Here is a 23,928-nt window from a genome sequence, read left to right on the forward strand (position 1 = left end):
GCGAAGTTCTAATTCATGTAAATGGTGTGACCCGTACTGTTACCTCCTATGATTGCTTAGTGTATACAAGTTATATATAATCAAGGTCGAACGGACAGTCGAATGGGTGATTCTTCCCTAAGCCCATAACCAAACAAGGAACATGAAGTAATGCGGAAATCACACATTCCACTGCCTATCGGATCTTCTTTGTATATAACCATAACGCATACATTAAGTAATCATAGATTTAGCAATAAGGGTTCTCAATATATGTTTTCATGAATGCTAATTGTACCGTATTAGTAAGTTGTATAATGTATTGATTTTAGTATAACTGTGTGTAATTCTAGAAATCCCATAACTTTCTTCTATAATCCTTTAGTGTATACAAGTTATATAAAATCAAGGTTCAATAGGCCATCGTATGTAATGGGTCTGCCCTAAGCCCACAAATAAACAAGGAATAGGGCCTAAAGTGGATCCACCAATTCTAAGTCGATCGGATCTTAATTTTATATAAATCTAGCATATAGACTAAGCGATCATAGACGAAAATATGATTCTCTATTGTCCTTAAATCGACGTGTATGAAATATTGTACTTGAAAATAGTGCGATACGGTTTTATTATTTAAATAAAACCATTAAAGTTATGTTTAACCCGTAAACAAAATGTTTTAGTTAATGCTTATTGTGAGTGTTTATTATAACCATGCTAAAATGACTAATGGCCTGCACGGCATTTTTCAGGTGTCGGAAAGTTATGACATTTGTCACCCCAGAACTTCTGTTCCAACTGTAGCTTACAGTTAGGGCGCAGGATTGTCAGTCCCGTATAGATCTATACACAAATTCACGCTCTCCCTCCAGGATACTCTGGTTATAATCTAAGATTTTAATGGGTACCTTGTTTGGTACAACGAAGGAGTGGCTCACAATCCTATACTAAGTAGTTTACATAAAGTGTGTTGAAGTTTTCTTTTCCTTGTTATTGTACGTATTATCCTTTTATAGTGTTTACAATGTATAAAATAATCATAATTTTATGTAATCATTCCTTTGACCCAAAAGAGTAAAATAATGTGAATGTTCCCCAAACTATACGTATTATAGTTTAAAAATGTGTGTTTCGATGAAATGGTAAAATCTTTGTATTTTTAACAACTTTGTACGTAAGAGTTTATAAGTTTGGTAGTAATGATTTTAGCATTTTTGCATAAAAAAAATATATATAAAGTACATGAAAGCTTAATAAGTGATTTGTATTTTTAAACACAAGATTTCTTGTGTTTTACTTGTATCCCCCCTAAAACATAGAAAAGTTTGGAAATTTGTGTGGGAATGAACTCACCTTATATGTAGTCCCGGTTAGATAACGAGATAAAAACGGTGACTTCGAGCTAGAACACGTCAATCTAGTCGTATCCTAATAGTTTGAACACATATTAATGTGTGAATATAATAACTAACATGAAGTTGTGTTTGTATAACACTAATCAAATATAGGAATGCTTACCAATTGTTTAAGAACAACTTTGAAGAATTAGATTTCCTAGGATTGTTTTGTATCTGGGGTTGAAAGAAAAATGGGTTTGTATTTGAGAGGATTTGTGAAGAATGTTTACTGAGAAATGGTTTTGAATTATCTCTATTATGTGACTTAAATAGGAAGGAAAGGATAATGTGAGGTGACATTTACATTGGTGAATGTAACTTATCTTCTTGGGAAAACAATCTGCAAGTCAAGTGGCTAAATATCTAGATATTTAAAGGAGTTTTTGGCCACAACAAGGGTGATTTCGGCCATGGTATGACCGAAATCACTTAGTACACAACTCAAAGTGTTGATTTCGCTCCTTAATGGGCCTTAGACTTGAGATTTCGGTCCTTAGCATGTGGTGTTTTCGGCCATGCTTTAACTTCATGAAGATTTCAGTCCTAGCATTCATACAGTAAGTGTTTTTGGTTGTAAAGTGTTTCCTATATTCTCAAAACCAAAATCCCTAAAGTAGGGTGTAAAGTCTATGTTTAATGTCTTATTTATTTATTTCTTTGACTTGCGTTGACTTGTATTAATTTATTTCCACTTGGTTTTCAATATATATATATATATATATATATATATATATATATATATATATATATATATATATATGTATTTATGTATCTATGACTTATATAAGTATGGTTTTCAAAGTATATTCATAATAACTTATATAAAGATTCCTCTTGGCATTCATAGTCTCATTGCATAAATGTTACGTTAGTTTAGACCTTGTTTGCTCTAAAAATTTTCAGTTGTCTTAAAAGTTGCTGAAGTATTTGTTAGTCCGAACGACATAACGAGGAATTCATAGTGTCCATATCAGGTTCTAAAGGTTGTCTTCATGATATCCTGCTCCCTAATCCTCAACTGGTTATAACCTGACCTGAGATCAATTCTGTAGAAAATGGTTGTTCCCTACAATTGATTGAACTAGTCATCTATCCTAGGTAAAGGATACTTATTCTTGATTGTAGCTTTGTTTAGCTCCCGATAGTCAATACACATTCTCAGAGTACCGTCCTTCTTTATAAATAGTACAGGAGCTCCCCAGGGTGATGAACTAGGTCTTATAAAACTTTTGTCCAATAATTCCTAGAGTTGTGTTAGTAACTCCTTCATCTCCGTCGGAGCTAGATTATACGGAGCCTTTACAATCGGCGTCGTGCCTAGCAACAAATAGATTCTGAATTCTACTTGCCTCTGTAGTGGTAATCTTCGTAATCATCTGGAAATACCTCAGGAAAGTCTCTCATTGCAGGTATATCAATCATTTCCCTTTTCTCCTTCTTTGCGTTGATTACATAAGCTAGGAATTTTGAACATCCCTTCGATAAGCATCTTATGGCCTTCATCATCGCTATGATTCCATAATTTACTCTACTTTTGTCTCTTTAAACGATGAATGGCTTTCTTCCAGGTGGACTGATGTGCACCATCTTCCGTCCACATAAGATGTCTGTGAGGTTCTCTCCCAACCAATCCATGTCGATAATGACGTTGACCTCACTTAACTTAAAAGGTAAAAGCTCTTGATGGAATTCATTCTCATATAAACTATAGTTATGGCCTCTAAGCTATTTCTAACAAGTATATTCCTACCACCAACTACTTCTACTAAGATAGGGGTACTTATTCTAAGCGGTGATAGTCTAAGTTTCTGTAACGCCCGCACATTTAGGCTAGTCAATTTAGAGACAATGAGCATTGAAAATGAGTTTTTGATGGAAGATTATTTAGAATTAATAATATTAACCAAGTGGTAGTATATGTTATAAGGGTTCTATACAGATAAAGAACGGCGAAATCCGAGTTATAACGAAGAAGTTATGGCCCGTCGAAATTTTACGGCAAAACCGGCACGACACCGAGAGACGTAAACAGTGAAATTATGATAGAGGACTTTTTAGCCTTAGATATCTAAATAAAAGTTGTAATATACGTTAAACCGAGAGTGTGCATAAAAAGAACGTCAAAATCTGACTTCGTATGAGGAAGTTATGATTTTTCTAAGATTTGACATAACAGTACACAACCCAAAATTCGAATTTTAGCTCGGTCGATTTTTGGCCGACGCAACCTAAACGAGAATCGAAGATATCGTTAATAGTAGCGCAACGGTATATAAAGAACGTCAAAAACGGAGTTTATATGAACGAGTTATAAATTATAATAGCATATTTACATATTAAAATAAAGTATAAATCATATATACGTATACATATATATACAAATGTATATATCATTAGAAAGGTATCTACGATGCGGTCATTATAAGACTATTGTTGAGTACTTTCGATATTAGATTAGTACAAATATCGTTAAATCTATTTAAGATAATTTTATGAAGGAGTGTTTAGTCGTTTATATAACTATAATGTCATTAAGTAATTATGGAGGGTAGTTTTTGTAAATTCAATTACTATAAATAAGAGCCTTGGGCTCTCATATTTCTTGCACCATTCTCTTGATTCAAGAGTCTTTCTCTTCTTATCCCCCAAGCATTTCGGTCCCTCGTGATTCGACTTCTCTTTCTGTAGTTTTAGTATAGTAAGGTGAGCGCTGAAGCGCTGCAAGAATCTTTCTTAGAAAGATTCAGCAACGAAGTTCTGCTCCTACAGAACTCGGCTCCTTACTAAAACCCCCTTGTAAGTAAGTTATGCTGACCCTATTTTAAATATAGCTTATATTTAAAATTATTATTTTTATTATGAACTTATAATAAATATTTGGGCGGTTATTATGACTTATATAAGTGTCATTATAATATCTTTTTAACTACTCGCGGTATGGGGAATCTGGTTTAAAGGGCCGCATAAGGTTGTTGGATTTCAGAAGTGCTATATGCCAAAATGGTCCTCCCCTCCGATGTTTTATGTCTGCCCCTGTCTGTACATAGTGGTTGGAAAATACTGTTTAAATGCTTATATAATAATAATAATTAGTCACGATAAATATTAGACTAAAATCTAGTAGTAATAATACTAGGTTTCGTCGAAGGAAATTATACTGTTAAGAAGCGAAGCGCTGTCCGAGTTTGGAATCATCACTTTAACAAGTGAGTGCATAGTTACTTTCATCTTACACATAGATATGTAGTAATTTTTATAAATTACGTGCTATGTGTGCATATTATCTGAATACTTGTTGTCTATGTTGGATGAATGATTTTATACATGTTTTAAATGATTCAAACTGTATATTTATTTTATATCTACAAATATGTTGGGATAAAACATGGGTAGATGAAATAGTTGGCGTGTGATGAAATAAAATCATGAGAGATATGTGATGATAGGAAGGTGATGATAATTAGGTGAGGATAGATAGGTGATGATGAATCGGTGATGTAGGATGAAAGATACCATAACCTTGTCCTGCAATGTGGAGATGTAGTCATCTACCAGAGTATAGATGGCGTCCACGGATTATTATATACAACCCCATGGAAACACCAGAAGGCCCATACCATGTAGGTGATGAATTATAAGTTCAGGCGATGTTGTAACTACGTATTCATGCGATGATACTCTAACCCCTTACTATGAATTACGAGTTCAGGCGATGTTGTAACTACGTATTCATGCGATGATACTCTAACCCCTTACTATGAATTACGAGTTCAGGCGATGTTGTAACTACGTATTCATGCGATGATGCCCTAAACCTTGTTGGGCACGTATTGAGGGAGTAATCCCTGAATCAATAATTTCTATGCGATGTAGGAGATGATCCTTAGGGAGAGTCCTTAGGAACAAACACATAAGGAAATGTGATGTAAGGAGATGAGAGGTAAATATGATGTAGGAGACGACCCTTAGGATAAATCCTTAGGGAAGGTACTTAGGAATAAAGAAGATAATAAGGATGGGTAATTGGGTTAATTGTTTGATGATTAAACATAATAATTATATTATTGTGGGTTGAAAATCCTATGTACTCACCAGGTTTCCCAACCTGACCCACTAAGTTTACTTGTATCACAGGTGATGAGGTGAAGTTAAATTACACTGAGAGATTAAGGAGATATAGATCACTAGTGTAAATGAATGTAAGTTTTGTTTATGCTTATGTTTTTATATTGACCATGACATCCCAAATGTTTTAAAATGAATAAAAATACATTTCTTCGGAAATGATTTGATAATGAAATTATCATGTTTTTCTGGGAACAAATTCCACAACGTTTTTATTAAAAGAGATACTCTGATTTTTTAAAAGCATAAACAAAATCGGTCTTTTCTGGCCGTGAAAATGGGGATGTCACAATTGGTTTCAGAGCATTAGTTTAAGCAAACTAGGGATATGGATTTATTTCTAGACTTAAACTTAGAATGCTAGGTGATGATTGTGAGGAATGTGTCTAATAAAATCATGTAATACACCTGAATAGACACAAGCACTAGCTTATTTTAGGGAAAATGCCTAACATGCTTTTATGTGCTAAATGATTTGTGATATGCATTATGTGATCGGATCTATGGTCTATTGCCGACCAGATTTGGAAATTTTATGTGCTCAGATTTCTAAACGTTTGAATTATGGTATTAGAACTGGCATGTAACTTTTCGGAGTGATACGGAGATTTACATGTCGATCGTAAGTAAAATCTTTCTTATCTAAACTCTCGTCGCTACACACTGAATGTTTAAATAGGTGAATAGATCAAAATGGCAATAACCCGCAGTGGAGCCGGGAACGCAAATGAAAACATGAATCAACCTCCAGTGATGGAGAAAATACCTGTTGTAGTAGCTGCTCCTGAGCCAATCACGATGGTCGGAGTGCAAGCGTTGATCCAGATGATGTTGGATCATTAAATGGAGGAAACAAGGCCTTTACTTCAACAAAATCGAGAGGAACTTACGATGCCTATTGAATAGCCCGAATTGAATGATGGGCAGTCGAAGGAGGGAAACTACAATAGGACCGTTAGTCAAGTTGATCCGCAAGTGATTAAGAGGAACAACCAAGATGACGGAGTCGAGAGGAATGGATGGAAGTACAAAGATTTTCTAATTTTCAAACCATCGACTTTCACTGGGAAGGAAGATCCGATCAGAGTTATGGATTGGATCTCAGAGATGGAATTAGCCTTCATGACATGTGGTTGCAAAGACAAGCTACAAACCACGTTTGCAGTGCGTTAGCTCAGAGGAGGCGCTGGTCGCTGGTGGAACACCATGGGGAAGACTCTAAGCCCCAATGAGCCCCTGTAACTGACTTGGGTAGAGTTTTTGGTGCAATTCAAGCGCAAGTACTTCTCAACCCAAAATCTGCTCGAGCTAGAAAATCAATTCCTGGCTTTGAAGAAAGGTAGCATGTCCATCGATGAATACACCAACAACTTCACGGAAAAAATGGAGTTTGTGTTGCGCCTTGTTCCAGACGAGCTGACAAAAGTCGACAAGTACGCAAAGGGGCTTCCCTAGGAATATGCAGTGCTAATACGTCAGGCACTTACTCTAGAGGCAACTATCTGGGCTGCCAATTCAATGGAGGATATGATCAAGGGAAGAGTCATTAGCAAGATTGAGGTTGGAAAAAAGAGGAAGTTTGAGTGGTCTATGAGGTCCAATAAGAAGAGAAAGTCGGGTTCAAAGGAGTTTAGAAAAGGAGGAAACGAAGTGAAATGGTGCGAGAAGTGCAAGAAGAAGCACTTTGGGAAATGTAGCAAATAAGTGACCTGCTACAAGTATAGGAAGACCGAGCATTACGCCAATGAGTGCACTGCCAGAAAAAGGGTATGCTATGAATGTCATGATGAAGGGCACGTTGCTAAGGATTTCCCAAAGAAGAAAGAGGCGACAAGGCCCAACATTCCACCAAAACCGAAGGCAAGAGCGTTCCATATGATCATTGACGAAGCAAATGGCAATGCAAGGGATCAGGAATGAGGATCTATGAAGTAACATTGTGGATAGTATCACGTGGTGTAGCCTATTAGATGCATAGTCTAGGGTGAACTTGAACACCTATGTAATTGTTTCAAGGAATAATATAACACCTTCGTTTTGTTATCTGGTGTTTTAAGTTGTTTTGTGATTTTCTTGTATGGTGACTTGGAAAACTGCGAGACAATATTTGGGACAAGTATGAGTAGGTGTGAATGGTAGTAGAGGCCAATACTATCGGAAACACATGACTCACACTTGGATCATGGAAAGTCACAAGGTTGCGAAGAAGCTAGTAGTTGATTCTGTTTTATTAAAGTATGTCGTTACCATCATTTCGGTAATGATTAAGAAGCTGATTGTTGTTTCGAACCTAGTGGTCATATCAAATTGAGTCCGGCTAAGATGAGTAAGTTACGTGGTTCAGAGAACCAAGTTCGATATAGCATCTAACTTAAGCCAAAAGATTGAAGTGAAAGATAATCGAAGCGGTCAATAGAAGTATCGCTCTAGTTAAAGAAGTTGGTAGCTAGAAATTCTACATGTTAAAATGTTATTATATCACATTAGAACATGAAGGAAAGTATATTCCATTCCAAAATTCGAATCTAAGAGACCCGAGTCTGAGCGTTGCAACATACGATGAGAGTTCATTAGAATGTGAACCATCGGTCTATCGTGGAAATCAAATAAACTTATCTTAAGTTTGTTAAGAAGAAGAAAGAGTCTCTGATAAAGAGCAAGTTGGTGACATGTACTTCATGATTGAAAGTGTAATAAGACATAGAGAACGGGTGCAAGATCAAGCACCGCTTGCAGGCAAGAAGATCAGGAGTTAGATACGTATTTGAAGAAACATAGAAGTTATGATTATTACCTAGGATGAAGAGATAACGTATGGACTCATTATATAGCCCTGTTTCATTGATGATTCCGGGACGTAATCATCCTAAGGGGGTGATAATTGTAACGCCCGCACATTCGGGATAGTCAATTTAGAGACAATGAGCATCAAAAATGAGTTTTTGATGGAAGATTATTTAGAATTAATAATATTAACCAAGTGGTAGTATATGTTACAAGGGTTCCATACATATAAAGAACGCCAAAATCTGAGTTATAACGAAGAAGTTATGACCCGTCGAAGTTTTACAGCAAAACCGGCACGACACCGGGAGACGTAAAAAGTGAAATTATGATAGAGGAATTTTTAGCCTTAAATATCTAAATAAAATTTTTAATATACTTTAAACCGAGAGTGTGCATAAAAAGAACGTCAAAATATGACTTCGTATGATGAAGTTATGATTTTTCTAAGATTTGGCATAGCAGTACACAACCCGAAATTCGAATTTTAGCTCGGTCGATTTTTAGCCGACGCAACCTAAACGAGAATCAAAGATCTCATTAATAATAGTGCAACGGTAAAAAGACAGACGAAAACGGACGTCAGATCAAGAAATTATGAATTTTTAACGGACTTTTCCTGTCCCGGCCTATTAAAAACATAACTTTAAAAATAAAGTCAAAATTAGCCGACGGATTCTAAACGAAAGTTGTAGGCTATGGTCCTGCCTATGTATGGATATAAAGAACATCAAAAACAAAGTTTGTATGAACGAGTTATAAATTATAATAGCATATTTACATATTAAAATAAAGTATAAATCATATATACGAATACATATATATACAAATGTATATATCATTAGAAAGGTATCGACGATGCGGTCATTATAAGAATATTGTTGAGTACTTTCGATATTAGTTTAGTACAAATATCGTTAAATCTATTTAAGATAATATTATGAAGGGGTGTTTACTCGTTTATATAACTATAAGGTCATTAAGTAATTATGAATGGTAGTTTTTGTAAATTCAATTATTATAAATAAGAGCCTTGGGCTCTCATATTTCTTGCACCATTCTCTTGATTCAAGAGTCTTTCTCTTCTTATCCCCCGAGCATTTCGGTCCCTCGTGATTCGACTTCTCTTTCTATAGTTTTAGTATAGTAAGGTGAGCGCTGAAGCGCTGCAAGAATCTTTCTTAGAAAGATTCAGCGACGAAGTTCTACCCCTACAGAGCTCGGCTCCTAGCTAAAACCCCTTTGTAAGTAAGTTATTCTTACCCTATTTTAAATATAGCTTATATTTAAAATTAGTATTGTTATTATGAACTTATAATAAATATTTGGGTGATTATTATGACTTATATAAGTGTCGTTATAATATCTTTTTAACTACTCGCGGTACGGGGAATCTGGTTTAAAGGGCCGCATAGGCTTGTTGGATTTCAGAAGTGCTATATGCCAAAATGGTCCTACCCTCCGGTGTTTTATGTCTGACCCTGTGTGTACATAGTGGTTGGAAAATATTGTTTAAACGCTTATTTAATAATAATATTGCTAAGACTAATAATTAGTCACGGTAAATATTAGACTAAAATCTAGTGGTAATAATACTAGGTTTCGTCGACGGAAATTATACTGTTAAGAAGCGAAGCGCTGTCCAAGTTTGGAATCATCACTTTAACAAGTGAGTGCATAGTTACTTTCATCTTACACATAGATATGGAGTAATTTATATAAATTACGTGCTATGTTTGCATATTATCTGAATACTTGCTGTCTATGTTGGATGAATGATTTTATACATGTTTTAAATGATTCAAACTGTATATTTATTTTATATCTACAAATATGTTGGCATAAAACATGGGTAGATGAAATAGTTGGTGTGTGATGAAATAAAATCATGGGAGATAGGTGATGATAATTAGGTGAGGATAGATAGGTGATGATGAATCGGTGATGTAGGATGAAAGATACCATAACCTTGTCCGACAATGTGGAGATGTAGTCATCTACCAGAGTATAGATGGCGACCACAGACTATTATAGACAACCCCGTGGAAACACCAGCAGGCCCATACCCTGTAGGTGATGAATTACAAGTTCAGGCGATGTTGTAACTACGTATTCATGCGATGATACTCTAACCCCTTACTTTGAATTACGAGTTCAGGCGACGTAACTACGTATTCATACAATGATACTCTAACCCCTTACTATGAATTACGAGTTCATGCAATGTTGTAACTACGTATTCATGCGATGATTCCCTAACCCTTGTTGGGCACGTATTGAGGGAGTAATCCCTGAATCAATACTGTCTATGCGATGTGGGCGACGATCCTTAGGGAGAGTCCTTAGGAACAAACATATAAGGAAATGCGATGTAAGGAGATGAGAGGTAAATATGATGTAGGAGACGACCCTTAGGATAAATCCTGAGGGAAGGTACTTAGGAATAAAGAAGATAATGGGGATGGGTAATTGGGTTAATTGTTTGATGATTAAACATAATAATTATATTATTGTGGGTTGAAAACCCTATGTACTTCCCAGGTTTCCCAACCTGACCCACTCAGTTTACTTGTATCACAGGTGACGAGGTGAAGTTACATTACACCGAGAGATTAAGGAGATATAGATCACTAGTGTAAATGAATGTATGTTCCGTTTATGCTTATGTTTCTGTGTTGACGATGACATCCCAAATGTTTTAAAATGAATAAAAATACATTTCTTCGGAAATGCTTTGATAATGAAATTATCATGTTTTTCTGGGAACAAATTCCACAACGTTTTTATTAAAAGAGATACTCTGATTTTTTAAAAGCATAAACAAAATCGGTCTTTTCTGGCCGTGAAAATGGGGATGCTACAGTTTCCTACCAACTTCATGTGATATAAATGAATGATTTGCTCCATAATCAAATAATATCTTTTCAAGAATTTGATTAACTAGGAATGTACCTGAAGCAACATTAGTTTTTTCATTAGCCTCGTTGAGGGTCATCGGGTAGCTCCGACACTTGGGCTTTGGTGGCAAGATCCTCGAGATCACCTTCTCCGCTTTCGGTCACTCTGTCTTCATGTGCCCCTCCTCTCCACAATTAAAACTAACTCTTCCTCTCACAGGGAAATTTGTGGAAATATGCCATGGCTTCTTACACAGTCGCCGAAATGCTTCTTCTTGCATTGGTTGCACCACTTCCCTTCTTGGTTGCTTCAAGATTTGTCATTTGTTTTTGTAAACTTCTTCTTCTTCTTCTTGCTGTTGTTGCTGTTGTTGTTGTTGTTGTTGTTACCTCCCTCAAAATTTCTCTGCTCACCGACCTTAGTTCTATCGGTAGCTCTCTTCTTCATCAATCCTTCGACAGGGTTTGCAGCCCAGACGCTGCTTTGAAGGTAGGTACCTACTTTACTGGCATAGTGTACTCCCATGGTAGCCCCTTGGAATACCGACGAATCTTTTTCAGTTCATCTGAAATGAGTCGTAGGGTGAAATCCATTTTATCAGTGAAGGAGTTGGTGTACTCATCCACTGACATGCTTCATTTGTCGAAGCCATGAATTGATTCTCCAATTCCAACATCTTCTTAGGTAAACAAAACTTCCTTTTGAAATGGGTCAAGAATTCATCCCAAGTCAGCTGTAACGACTTATTGGGGCTCAAAATCTTCCCCAACGTGTTCCACCAATGCATCATCGTACCCTTGATTGCCTCACAACATAGGTGGTTTGTAGCTTTCATGTGCATCTACACGTCAATAAATCCAACTCCATATCTAATATCAAATCCATGAATCCTATGGGATCTTCCTTCCCATTAAATGATGGTGGTTTACAAGTCATAAAATCCTTATAGTTGCAATAGCCTCTAGGTTCAACATTTCTCTGAACTTCAAGCTACTTCGGTCTCTGATAAATCTCTGGGTCATCATTATTTCCTTCTTGGACCATCGTAGCATGTGAGTTGGTCCATTGTTGAGTTGTTCAAAAACTACCAGCTCGTTTACTATTAGCACTCTTCCTCTAATATTACCTAGATCCTGAGCTAATAACTCCCTAAACTCACGTTGTTGCTGATTGGGCATTTCTTTCATCATCTACCGAGCTTCATCTATCGGGATTTGCTCAATAGCTGCTCTGACATTTTGAGGTGCTCGGCCTCCTTCATTTGTGATGAGTCTACCGCTCCTCATAATGGTCATGGCGTTCAAGTACTAAAGTCGTAGAGGCGAGAATTTTAGGATAAAGAAGATACACTATCTACCACATATATTTAGCACATAGTTAAGGCATCATCCTATAGTGTCCTAAGGAAAGTCTCTAAAGAAACTAAGGCATCTAACACACATCTTATTGATCATACTTACTATCTAAGTTTAAGCCTAGAATTTTCCTAAATTCCTAGTTAGCTTAAACTAATGCTCTGATACTAACTGTGATATCCCCCAATTTTTCAAAACCAATTTAAAATTTTCTCTATGCTTTTAAGTATTGAAATGTGGAAGTTCTTGGTTAAATAAACATTTTTGAAATAACAAAATTTATTTTATTAAAACCTTCAGGATGTCATTCGTCTATATCTGAAAATATGTTATAACGTAAATAAAAAGGTCCTGAAATAACTAATACAAGTCTATCCTTTATTCTACTCAACATCCTAAGTAGGCAATTTCAACTTTGGCTCCACTACTTGTGAAGCAATAAAATGAGTGGGTTAGGTTTAGGAAACCCGTTGAGATACGTAGGGTTTTCAAGTCCATAACATTTTAATGAAAAAATATCATTCCTACAAGACATATATCAAGTGTAAATATATAACTTGTCCTAAGACCATCTACCTAATCCCAACTAATCCTCATAGCCTTCCTAAGTCCTTTAAATATTATTTATATAACTATACATATACCGGAATGCAGTTGATAATATAAAAGCATAAAAGAAGTTTTGTAAAACCTTTGAAGAAGATTACTATCTAAGAAAAGATCGACTTGATGTCAGTCTATAAAACGGGTTGAAAGTATTTGCTTGATAAAACAATTTAAGTATAAAGAAACCTTAGTTTGAAACACAATTGTAAATGGGTTTGAAATGAAACATACAATGTATAATGAACAGTTTAATAAAGAATTTTAAACATATAAAACGTTTATGAAATTAATTTGAAGAAATCCGTTTGGTAAAACGGTAAACGTATAGTAAATCCATTTGCGTGTTAGTTATTAATCACATGTGATTGATATAATAACTAACATGATTCAACTTGTATTCCCCCCCATAAAACATTTAAAAGCATGTAGAAACATTTAAAAGGTTAATTCAAGGGGTATGAACTCACATGTAGTGAGCGGATCGGAAGGAAGTGTCGGACACGTGCTTGGTGTCAAATGAAGACTTAGACACACACAAAGATCCTAATAACATAGGAAGACATATGTATATAAAAAATTAGTGATTATAACACTAATTAAACATGTAAAAACATCCTATTGCGAGGAAAACACTTTGGTCAAGTGCTAGGAGGCTATCGGGTTGCAACAAAGGAGTGCAAAGCCTCATACGGGAGTTTATGGTCCAAAGACCACGTGTGTTGGAGTTTACGGCCCAAGGGAGTAAACTCCTGGCTGTAAACTCTCAATTGGTCACTAAATGTGGCTTAAGACTCTAAGTGCTTAAGTGGTTAAGTGTTCCAAAGCTTTAACCAAGAGTGTGGGTGGATTTAAGGCCGTAAAATGGCCTTGCTTGGTGTTCACGGCCCTGGTACCACTCCCCCATACGTTTATGGCCATAAACTCATGGTAAGGAGTACCATTTCATGTATTGGGGTCCTTAGCTCAATGGTGTAAGGTTTTATGCTAAAAATCAAGGCTTACTAGGGTGTTAGGGGGTCATTTGCACCCTAAAAAGGGGTTTATGGCCCAAGAACATGTCTTGGTCGTAAACTCCTTGATTCCTATGATTTCTTATGTTTTCTAAGTCTTAAACATGATAAACCTAGTGTACAATGAGTTGGATCAAGAGTACTTACGATCTAGGAGCTTGAATGGTCGGTTTTAGCCAAGAACATGAGTGCATGTTCTTGGTGAAATTGAAAATCTTCAAAATGGAATGATTTCATGAATGAAATCATATAAGATTACTAGTTCATGCAAGATATCAACTAGTTAACATAATAAGCTTACGAGTTTTGAAGATCGGGGACGAAGATCGGGATGGTACTTGAGAGGATTCGGGCCAAATGGAAGGAAGAAATGAACAAATGGCCACCATTTCACCATATAGGCAAGAGTTTACGGCCCACATGGAGTTTACGGCCGTAAAATCGCATGTGTTGGCCTTGAACTCCTTGCAAGGGTGTTTAAGGTCATTTCCTTGAGCTATAACTTCAGCCGATAAACTCTGACACTTATTCCTTAAGTGTACAAGGCTTAGAACGCTCAAATAAACTCCTAATTGTGCTAAAAGATAACAGCAATGAGTTTGACTTTCAAAGAAGTTTTTGACTGTACTGGATGGATAATTTCGGGTTGTCACATCATCCCCCTCTTAAAGGGAATTTCGTCCCCAAATTAGAATTTAGGTAAAGGAGTAGGCATTAATAATCGAGCAAGGAGGTGGGAAACTTCCTAATCGATTGGTTCTCGTGCTCATAAGTGAATTTGGGTTCTCGGTTGGTATCGCAACGAACCTTCACTAAAGGGAGGCGACGTTGCTTCGTCCGCTTGATCTCTTGGTCGATGGTCACTACGGTTCTTCCACGAAGGCGAGGATCTCATTGATCTTGATCTCGTTGAGTGGGATTACGAGAGTCCTGACGGAAAGGTACGTTTTCAAGTTCAAAACGCGAAGGGTAAAATGTATGTTACTGAGTTTGCGGTGTAGGTTAGGTTTGTGAGTTACAGGACCGATTCTGGCAAGAATCTCGGAGGTCCTAACTATTTTGGATTTGGCTTACCACGCTTTCCGAAGCGTATCAAGCCTTCCCAGAGTGAGACTTCAAAAAGGATTTGGCCCCTCACTTGGAATTCCAAGGTTTTCTTCCTCTTGCTTGTCTTCCCAGTCAAGGGCCACTCCCTTCTGAGTCAAAGTCATAAGAGGTTTCATCATTTGCGAGGAGTTCTGGATGAATTCTCGACAGTAGGTCAGCGAGACCTAGAATTTGGCGAATTCTCGTCGGCGTCTTCGGTGCTGACAAATTTTCAATGGTTTTGATTATTAGAAGGGTCCTCAAAATCCCCACATCACTAATAGTGTGCTTCAGGAATTCGACTCTTCCAATCTAAAACTCGCATTTAGAGAACTTCGCGTAAAGTTTCTCTGATCGAAATGTTTCCATGGTTTGTTGTAGCTGCTCTTTATCATTTCCTTCTTACTACGAGGGTAGATAAGTAAGTAATTTACAATGACATGACAAACTGATCTAAGTAAGAATGGCGTACCCTATTCATTAACTTCGTGAATACTATGGGCGTATTGGTCCTATCCGAGGGGTATCCCTACGGCTCGTAGTGTCCGTATCGAGTTTGGAAGATTGTCCTAAGAACACCCTTCACTAACACTCGCAACTGGTGATATTCGGATCTCAGGTCTATTTCTGAACGGTAAATAGTTCTTTGCGGTTGGTCAACCGACTCATTTATGCGAGGCAGAGGGTAATGATTTCTAATGGAAGTCCTGTTGAGGTCTTCACCACAAGGACTTCCCAAATGTTTCCCATACTAGTACTACTCTCGCCCATGCATGCCTAACTACGGAGTTCTGATGGGATCCGGTGCATTAGTGCTGGTATGATCGCACCTCCTAAAGTCTGTCTTCTTGAAGAATAAGACCAGAGCTCCCAAAGGGAAGAAGCTTGGTCTTTTTATTCTGTTGCTGAGTAGTCGTTAAACTGTCCAAACGGTTCTTGTATCATTTTGATTCCGGATAAGAGCTGAGTTATTATTCATGAAAGCTTGGCTTATACATGTTATGATATAATCAAGAAAGGGGCGGATAATAAAATATGTGATTCTACTATAGTCCCACATCCCAACGGGGAAAAGAAACTAAGTTAGAAATCTCACATTCTATTGTCTACCAGGTCTTCATTATATATAACTCGGGAATGTATAAGCGAGGAAAGTCATAATAATAATCTTCTTACGAATCCTATATGATGAACTAGAATTTATAGTAGTGGCTATTATTGATTCTGGATGTACGCCGATCGTTAACTGAAAAAGTAAGACTATGATCTCGAAGGTTTGACCTACATCCCTATGATGCAGTCCTAGTACGGAATGGAAGTATGTTTACGAAGATCCGACTTACATCCCTATGATGTTTTCCTTAGCAAGGAGTAGAAGTAAGTTTGTAGAATGGTCTCAAGATGTTTGTCGTTCAAGCCGAGGTATCGCTAGTTGGTGAATAACATGATCCAACCACTGAAAGAGACTTGGAAATGTCTCCGGAGTTAAATTACTTTAGTCCAATGACTTGACTAAAGCATGTTTCAAATAGACTCCAATGAAGGTATGATGAAAGTATTTGAACAAAAGAGTGACACATAAGTTAGCCGGCTGCCACTGTCGTTTATGTTTAAGATGTAATAAGATCAGGAAAATTTACCCTGTAGATGGTCTTACATCACATATGAAGTAGGAAAAGTCCTTGACAGTATAAAGGTCTAACTAACAGTACATACAGTACAAGGTGGTCACATAGGAAAGTGCTACACAGAACATAGGCAGGAGCACACTTCTTTAAAACAAAGAAGGAAAGTAAAGTATCTCTTAACGGCGACGGTCACCCCTATGGTGAACCCTTAGTTCAGCTAGTTGACATTCCATATCGAGTAGGTATCTTTCGTACATCCTCTGACGTACTCGGAGTTCTATGACATCGGCTCGTGATTCATCCAGTGCTAGAAGCAGGGCTTCATTGTCTCTCTCAGATCTCTCATGAGCATCTTCCAGGCGAATGGTGCAAAGGGTATGCATTCTCGCATTGGTGACAACTTCTGTGATCTGATGTAGGGTTGTCCTGCCTTGAATCTCATTTTGAGCTACTCTGCGGAACAGGATTGGCAAGATTCTGTCTGCTGAGCCCCCATTGTTCAGGTCATAAAAGCTTCGGTCACCATTAAATGGCATGGGCTGATCTTGTCCTTGGCTCCATGTTTCCAAGCATTCCACCCATGGAGGCGTCGGGCCATGAAAAGCTGGACGGGGGTTAGGGTTTGGAAAGGGAGCTGTCTGAGGTAGGTTCTCAACCTTGGGTTCGGATCTAACACCATCCGAAAGGTCTTCATCATGGTGATCATTCAAAGGGATTGGATGATCATTCTTGGGTTCTTTTCCGACCCATTCAACATTGCCTTCATTCGGAAGGTACGGGTTGCTGTGGGGATGGAGTCTCGCCATGTTATCTACGCGAGAATTGGGGTCAAGAAGCATTTCTTTAGACGAACTATCTAGATAATTATAAGAAGATCTTTATTAGTTACGTCACTATTTGTAAAGTGCATACCGATTATATGTAATCAACATGATAGGCCTTCGAATAAGTGACCTTAACTCCAAATTCACGAGGAACAGGGGTAAAGTAAAATTTCACAGATTCTGAGTCTATATCATCCTAGTTACATATAACTTAATGTATCCACTTAGAAACTATTGACCTAGTACTGAAGATCCTCTTTTTATTTAGTTCTCAAGTATAAAGTACTTATAGTAAAACCAACTACCCCTATGGTATTTCATTGTGGTGGTGTTGGTAAGTTTTTAGACTTGTTGCAATATCACACCCATTCCCGGGCATATGCTAATCACTCCTCGGACCAACATAGTTGATCAGGCTATGCCACTCCCAAGACTGACCATACATCCCCGAGCTTGCCTGTGATATTCAACAACCATAATACTTTTGTTCTTGTCATTGTGACAAGGATTTTAGTATGAATGCATGTATATATACTTAGTTAAATATTTTATTATTTAAAAGTATAAACTCTTGGTCACAGTATATTAATCCCATTGTATTTATATTATGTATATCTTTTATGGGTTGATATACTTAATTCACTATAAACAATGCTCTGATACCAATCTGTCACACCCCAAAACCAAGAACGGCGAAAACGTTCTGGGGCGGAGGACGTCATGTAATGTATCACAACAATGTAAAGTAGTAAACAAGCAACAACATCATCCATTGCATTAATAGTATAATTTTAATTACACGTGTGTTATTTTCATAGTATAAGACAACAAAGTGAATAACTAAAATAAGAGAGGAGTCTTGACTGCTCCGTCTCCACAAAACCTGGTCGTCGTACCTGTCTATTTGTGACCTGAGAATACAAGTAATTTTTTAAAGCGAGTATCAGCCAAAAAGATGGTCAATTCATAAGTATTAATGTGTCTTTAATTTGTAAAACTTGTAATGAAAGACTTGAAATTGTTTTGAAAGAAAGTTCGTATAAGTATGAAAATGTTTGTAAAACAAATGTAAACGTTTGAAAAACCCTAGAAATCCCTATGATTCCTACTAGCATAAAAGGGAGTCTTCTACCAAGACGTAACTGTTCTGAAGGTAGCCTTCTACCAAGACCTAACTGTTCTGAATGTATCCTTCTACCAAGACCCGACTGTGCTACTATTATTATTATTATTATTATTATTATTATTATTATTATTATTATTATTATTATTATTATTATTATAAGAAATTGTATCCTTTGGTACTAGGATACTCAAATATAATTCACCTCATCGGTTATGAATTAGTCACTAGATAAAGGTTATAATATAAATAACCTAAGTATTATCCTTTTGTACTAGGATAACTAACGGTGTTAACTGAAGACATCCGTAGATGTACATTTACCTCTGTTGCTAACAGCTGGGTATATGAATAGTTAGTCCCTTAAAGTATACATGTAATGGTATCAACCGAAGACATCTGTATATGTGCATTTACCTATGTAGCTAACAAGGTTCTAGGAATGGTTAGTCCCGCAAAGTATCCTTTGGTACTAGGATATTAAGTCCAATCTATCTCATCGATTATGTGAGTGTATCACAATATAAAGATAAGAATGAGGACTTTATATCACAGAATCTATACATATAAAATGTAATAGTAACTCATCATATATTAGCTATGTAAAAGTATCCATGTAAGAGTATATGAACGTATACCTTTGTTACCCAAAGGTACTGAACTGATTGAAAGGAACTATTATGTCCATATATGTACACATGATATATAACTAAGTATCTAAACGACCTTCGGACGGATAACCGACACCCACCAGACCACATCCCGACGGGGAAAAGGAAATAGAGCGGGTTAGCCTTCCTAATTCCTTTCAACATTACTTATACAACTATACATATATAGGCATGCTTTTAACAGGGCATCTATGTAAACGTACTCATGTAAGCGTATCTATGTAAACGTACTCACGTAAATGTATCCATGTAAATGTACTCATGTAAATGTATCTATGTAAACGTACTCATGTAAGCGTATTTATGTAAACGCACTCATGTAAATGTATTCATGTAAGCGTATCTATGTAAACGTACTCATGTAATGTGTAATGTATTAGTATAGACTCATGAATGAACTGACTTTTGTGTGATTTCTTGTACTTGGAATGGTAAGTAGTATCTCCTAACAATACCTATAATAGTTACTAATGGTGTACGTGTATAAGTGAAGTATGCCTTTGCTACCCAAAGGTACTGAACTGACTGAGGAAAACTTTTATGTATCTATATGTATACATGATATATAACAGATAGTTAAACGACCATCGGACGGATACCCGATACCCTACCATACCACATCCCAACGGGGAAAAGGAAATAAAGCGGGTTAGCCTTCCTAAGTCCTTTAAATATTATTTATATAACTATACATACACATGCATGCAATTGATAATATAAAAGCATAAAAGAAGTTTTGTAAAACCTTTGAAGAAGATTACTATCTAAGAAAAGATCGACTTGATGTCAGTCTATAAAACGGTTTGAAAGTATTTGTTTAATTAAACAGTCTAAGTATAAGGAAACTTTGTTTGAAACACAATTGTATTAACGAAAGGCATTATGTCAGTTCCATTGAAAGTATTGTCAGTTCCATTGAAAGTATTGTCATCGTTTCAACGATAAACTTCAACGAAAGGCATTATGTCAGTTCAACGATAAACTTCAACGAAAGGCATTATGTCAGTTCCATTGAAAGTATTGTCATTGAAATCCAAACTAAACATGCATCGTTTTAACCGAACATCTTCTACGAAATATTAAACTGATCTAAAATGGAAGAAGATACAAAATCAACATAGCTGGAAATGTGTGTTTGTGTAGTTTTAACCTAAGTCACTAAAGTTGAAAGTGTAGAGTGAGGAAGTGGCAATGGAAAACACCTTCTCGACATTATGCTCATCAAGGCTAATTTGTGTAGGCCAAATATTCATCAACACTTCCAACATCTAAAGCCTGTTGAAAAAAAAAGCACCGATAAATCCTGAAGCCATAATCATAAAATCGATGATCCAATTATAAAGAGGAGAATGACATGCTTACCTGATCAATCTGAAGAGCAAACGGTTGGTAATGGTGGCAGTGCAGAATTGAGATGCAAGAAATCAATAGGCTTGAACTTCAAAAACTGATAGAAATCAAAATCAGAATCTATTCCGAGAAATCAATAAATGGGAAAAAGTACTCTCCAATCTGGATGAACATGTTCAGATAACGTTGAGCCCCACAGTGCCTTTCCCCAAAATCAAAATCCTAAATCTATGCTCAATAACTCTCTCTAATAACAACGTCGGTGGCCGTTCACGATTATGGTGGAGGTTCGTTGCCGGAAAATTGGTGTAAGGGGAAGAGTGATGGTGGAGACGGTGGTCATGGGAGATATGGGGATGAGTGAAGTCACAACACTCTCCGATTAGAGTTTATGGGTATTGGATTTAAAGAAAGGGAAATGTGTACGTTCGGTGTTTTTAAGTTAATTGAATGGAAACATTATAAATTCTCCTCTATTTCTATAAAACATGTTATAAATTAAATGAATAAACCAATAACCATATAAGCATAACATGGTTGTATATAATATATTAGCTATTGTACCTCTTAAAATTCAATAAACATCCAATATGATTTATATATATATATATATATATATATATATATATATATATATATATATATATTTATTTATTTATTTATATAAAAATCATTTCATTTAGTTTCAAATACCCTTTGTAACATGCAGAGCAAAGGATTGCATTCGTGGACAGTTATTATTAATTCATGACATACATATAAATTATAATAGATATAATTTATGATACAAGAATACTAATGTATGAGTCAAGTATACACGAGTACATGTTTTACAATAATCAAGGTTGAGTTCAAAACTACACAAGTATGAACGAATTTCAATACATTTCAAGTATATTAAACAAGAAAGGTACTATCAATCATTTATTTCAAAATGATTGGATTTTCATTACTATTATACACGTAACTTCTATGCGCTTTTTATGAGTCAATGTATTCAGGTTGTTTAAATTATTTTAACGATGTAGTTAAAATCCTGATATTATAACCAGAATCTCCAGTCGGGATCAAATCAAGTTGTGTATAGCTCTATATGGGATTGAAAACCCACACTCGGGCTGCTAGCTACAATCAGGCATACACCCCTATGAGTGAAAATTGTTATCAATAGTTTTTAAACGCCTTCAATGCATTTGTGTGACATCCACCAAAACTCAGGTCAGTACTCATCTACAACTTCCTCATTTCCTTGTGTGCACTTAACTTGGCTCTAGAGTTACAAGTTGAACTAGGTTCACAACTTAATCGATCCCTCGGAACAATTAGTGTATCTTAGCTTGTATTGAACAATCACATTGATATTTGTATGAACCAACTGAGTGGTAAAGTGCCAAATTTGAACCTAAAGTTTCCATATTGGAAAAATCTAATGCTTAACAAGGTTAAGTATTCTAAGCTAATATGAACAAAATTAAATCATAATATGAACCAACTATAAAGTTGATGAGAAATTCATATAATTTATGATTCGAAATGTGAACCAAAAGAAGAAAAATCCAAGGATATCAAAATCTTACAACCACATATTATGAATCCTTGTTACAATTGTTGAAATATGTGAAATTGATTTTTATAAAAATTAAATAATAGGTTATCATTTTCTAAATTAATTCAACAAATATAAGTTTACAAGTTATTACCAAGTGTAAATATTTCAACAAAACCCAATAATTAAAACCTTAGGAGATTATGATAATGTTTGAGTTTTATAAAATATAAAATCTAGATTTATAAAAATTTAAGGGAGGATTTTATTATTTGATCAAATATCAATAAAAATACCATCTCTCTCTTAAAATTTCGTCCATTAGGCTTTTCCGTCTCCCCCATGCCTTAAAAGCCATCATTACACCTCATTTGAACCACCCACACACTCCATCTCACACTCCTTCTCTAAGAAAAATTTCCCACTTCCAAGACCATTCCTAGACATCAGAAAATCCTCCATTCTCTATCCTCATTTAGGATTTTTAAAGGTCAAGAAGTGTTCTTGCTTCTCTCAATATCAAAACCATGGTAAACAACATAATCCTTTATCATAGTTTTCTGATTTTACTTCCTCTTCTTCATAGTTCTTCCTTACTTTTCGGATTCTATGCCCTTATATGGCTAGAATCCTTGTTTTTCCTCTTGGTGTTTTTACTTTCTCACAATAACACAATACATGTGTTTGAGATGGTGAAAATCTGGGATCAAACCCTTGCAAAGAGTGAAAAGATGCACATATGTTCATATGATTTCAAAAATCGAGTTTTACATCTTCTTTCTTCATTTATTTTGTGTTCTTACATGAAAAAAAGTATTTAAACCATTTCTAGTACATCTTGGATGCTCATTCACTCCATGCATGTGCTAGAAATCGGATTTGTGGTGCAATACTAGTATAAGATTTGGTGGTTCCAAGGAGTTCTCTAACACATGAATGAAACACCGACATTGGGGCCTTGGAATAACCCTAAATCTATGACTTGGATGAATGAACCTAAAAGTTTACTTTTGTTAGTCCCAAACTATAGATCGAAATCAGTAATAAATGAAGTAATAACAGTCAAAATAGAGTGTAGAAGAAGTATAAGAGAAATAACATCAAGCATGCACACATCTATTGCTCATAAATGTCAGGTACACCTTGAAAGTACACACACATACGTCATTGTTCATTCGTACATCTGACACACTGATAGCCTCCTTAAATACTACCCACACCAGCACACAAGAGTGCAGCCGTACACACATGTGCGGCCGCACACAACCTGTGCGACCGCACACATGTGTGTAGCCGCATACACGTGTGTGGTTGCACACACACATGGTCTAAACCAAAGCACCACTACACTACATGCACTACCAACCTACCGAGATCTATACATAAAGAATGCCTAGCCTAAAACACAATAATATAGTCTTTCAATCTCCCCCTTGGTTTGAGGCTAGCATAGAATTACTCATCAATCTGTTGGCTTTTCAAATAGATTCAAATCGGACTTTCCCATGGAGCCCATCTATAGTCTTCCATTTATGATGGTGGCGAC

The 23,928-nt window shown here is 36.2% G+C and overlaps 1 pseudogene; it reads right to left on the minus strand.

The window, feature by feature from the left end:
- Nucleotides 1-15,954: 15,954 nt before the first annotated feature.
- Nucleotides 15,955-16,072, minus strand: LOC111900626 (5S ribosomal RNA; annotated as a pseudogene).
- Between the last annotated feature and the right edge of the window lie 7,856 nt (nt 16,073-23,928).

Source organism: Lactuca sativa, chromosome 8 (assembly GCF_002870075.4).
Source record: "Lactuca sativa cultivar Salinas chromosome 8, Lsat_Salinas_v11, whole genome shotgun sequence".
In the NCBI taxonomy this organism is placed as follows: Eukaryota; Viridiplantae; Streptophyta; class Magnoliopsida; order Asterales; family Asteraceae; genus Lactuca; species Lactuca sativa.